General features: G+C 44.5%; 1 pseudogene; it reads left to right on the plus strand.

The window, feature by feature from the left end:
* The first annotated feature begins 398 nt into the window (after nucleotides 1-398).
* LOC100957820 lies at nucleotides 399-2522 on the plus strand (annotated as a pseudogene).
* The last annotated feature ends 254 nt before the right edge of the window (nucleotides 2523-2776 follow it).

Raw genomic sequence — 2776 nt, forward strand, 5'->3', positions numbered from 1 at the left:
TAGGGGATTAACAATAGCAACAGTAGGCTTGGCGCCTGTGGCTCAAGCGGCTAAGGCGCCAGCCACATACACCTAAGGTGGCGGGTTCGAATCCCCAGCCCGGGCCCGCCAAACAACAATGATGGCTGCAACCAAAAAAAAAAATGGCCAGGCGCTTTGGCGGGCGCCTGTAGTCCCAGCTACTTGGGAGGCTGAGGCAGGAGACTCGCTTGAGTCCAGGAGTTGGAGGTTGCTGTGAGTGTGATGCCATGGCACTCTACCCAGGGGGATAGCTTGAGGCTCCGTCTCAAAAAAAAAAAAAAAAAATAGCAACAGTAGCAGCAGCAGCAGTTGTTGCAGTCCCTTCCTGAATACAAGAACCACAGGAGCTGGAAAGCCTGCACAGGCATTTAGAGAAAATGGCAGATGATATTAATATTGAAGCAATGCTTGAGGTTCCTTATAAGAAGACTTGCCTAACAATTTCTCATCTCTACTCCGACGAATTCACCTTTGATTCCAGTGTGAACTGTCAATCATAAGGATGAGAATAAGTTGAGCAGTGTTAATGGCGATGAAGAAAGTAACACTTTGCATTTAAAATTTAGATCTTCTTACATGGAAGAGGTCAAATACTGTAATAGCAAAACACCTTTACAGCAGAGGCCATAGAAGGAAAAGGTCCAAAGGCCCAACCCAGGGGATCATTTACTTCAATGATACAAAGTTTCTGCCTCCTTGGAAAGCTCTACATCTCCTTGTGATTGTAGTGTAGGTTTCAAGATTTCAGAAGGAGGAAAAAAAGCAAGAGCAGAAGTCACAGTCGTGAACGAAAGACAAGCAAAATTAAGGAATGGAAGCGAAGTAGAGATAGAGAAAGGAAAAAGAGTAAAAGCCATGAAAGGAAGTGAAGTAAAAGCAAAGAAAGGAGGCAGAGCTGCTCAAGAAGCTGAGATGGCAGTTTCAGAAGCTGCTACAGAAGTCCTTACCCTGCCTGCACCAAAATTAAACAGTGCCATCCAAGGACGACTGGGTTGCCTCATAGCATCAAATTAAGCAGATGAGGTTCTCGAAGCAGAAGTCCATTCAGAAAAGACAAGAGCCCTATAAGGGAACCTATTGATAATCTAACTCCTGAGGAAAGAGATGCAAGAACACTATTCTGCATGCAGCTGGCAGCAAGAATTCGACCAAGGGATTTGGAAGAGTTTTTCTCTACAGTTGGAAAGGTTTGAGATATGAGGATGATTTCCAATAGAAATTCGGAATTGCTTTTGTGGAGTTCGTTGATGTTAGCTCAGTGCCTCTGGCAATTGGATTAACTGGCCAACAAGCTTTAGGAGTGCCAATCATAGTACAGGCATCACAGGCAGAAAAAAACAGAGCTGCAGGCTCGGCGCCTGCAGCTTAGAGGCCACATACACCGAGGCTGGTGGGTTTGTATCTAACCTAGGCCTGCCAAACAACAATGACAACTACAACCAAAAAATAGCCGAATGTTGTGGCGGGCACCTGTAGTCCCAGCTACGTGGGAGGCTGAGACAAGGGAACAGCTTGAGCCCAAGAGTTTGAGGTTGCTGTGAGCTATGACGCCATGCCACTGTACCTAGGGCAACAGCCTGAGACTCAGTCTCAAAAAAAAAAAAGAAAGAAAAAGAAAAAACAAGGGCAGCGCCTGCAGCTCAAAGGAGTAGGGCGCAGGCCCCGTATGGGCTCATCACACTTTAACATAACTGAAGATATACTTCAGGGATCTTTGAGTCTTTTGGAAGAATCAAAAGTACCCAGCTTATGATGGACAGTGAAACAGGTCCATCTAAAGGATATGGATTTATTACATATTCAGACTCAGAATGTGCACAAAAGGCTTTGGAACAACTTAACAGATTTGAATTAGCAGGAAGGCCAATGGAAGTCGGTCATGTTACTGAATATACTGATGCTTCCAGTGCCAGTTCATTTTTGGACAGCGATGAATTAGAAAGGTTTGGAATTGACTTGGGAACAACTGGTCATCTTCAATTAATGGCAAGACTTGCAGAGGGTACAGGTTTGCAGATCCCACCAGCAGCACAGCAGGCTCTACAAATGAGTGGCTCTTTGGCATTTGATGCTGTGGCAGGTTTGCAAACAAAACTTTCCCAACAGACTGAAGCTTCAGGTTTAGCAGCAGCTGCCTCTGTCCAGCCACTGGCAACACAGTGTCTCCAACTTTCTAACATGTTTAACCCTCAAACAGAAGAAGTTGGATAGAATACAAATTAAAGATGATGTGATGGAAGAATGTAATAAACATGGAGGAGCTATTCATATTCATGTTGACAAAAATGCAGCTCAGGGCAATGTGTATGTGAAGTGCCCATCAATTGCTGCAGCTATTGCTGCTGTCAATGCATTGCATGGCAGGTGGTTTGCTGGTAAAATGCTTACATCAGCATATACACCTCTTCCAGCTTAGCACAACCTCCTTCCTGATTCTATGACAGCTACACAACTACTGGTTCCAAGTAGACGATGAATGAAGATATAGTCCCTTATGTACATAGCTTTTTCCTTTCTTTTTTTTTTTTTTTTGAGACAGAGCCCCTGGGTAGAGTGCTGTGGCATCACAGCTCACAGCAACCTCTTGCTCAGGCTGGTCTCAAACGCATGAGTCCAGATATCCACCTGCCTCAGCCTCTCAGAATGCTAAGGTTACAGGCATGAGCCACCATGCCCTGTCCCAAGTAACTTTTGAACCAAATATTTTGACCATATTTTCTCAGTCTAGAGGAATAACATCTAAAAGTGATTCTTT

The sequence above is a fragment of the Otolemur garnettii genome, unplaced genomic scaffold (assembly GCF_000181295.1).
Source record: "Otolemur garnettii isolate 467f Iridium unplaced genomic scaffold, OtoGar3 scaffold00018, whole genome shotgun sequence".
Taxonomy (NCBI): Eukaryota; Metazoa; Chordata; class Mammalia; order Primates; family Galagidae; genus Otolemur; species Otolemur garnettii.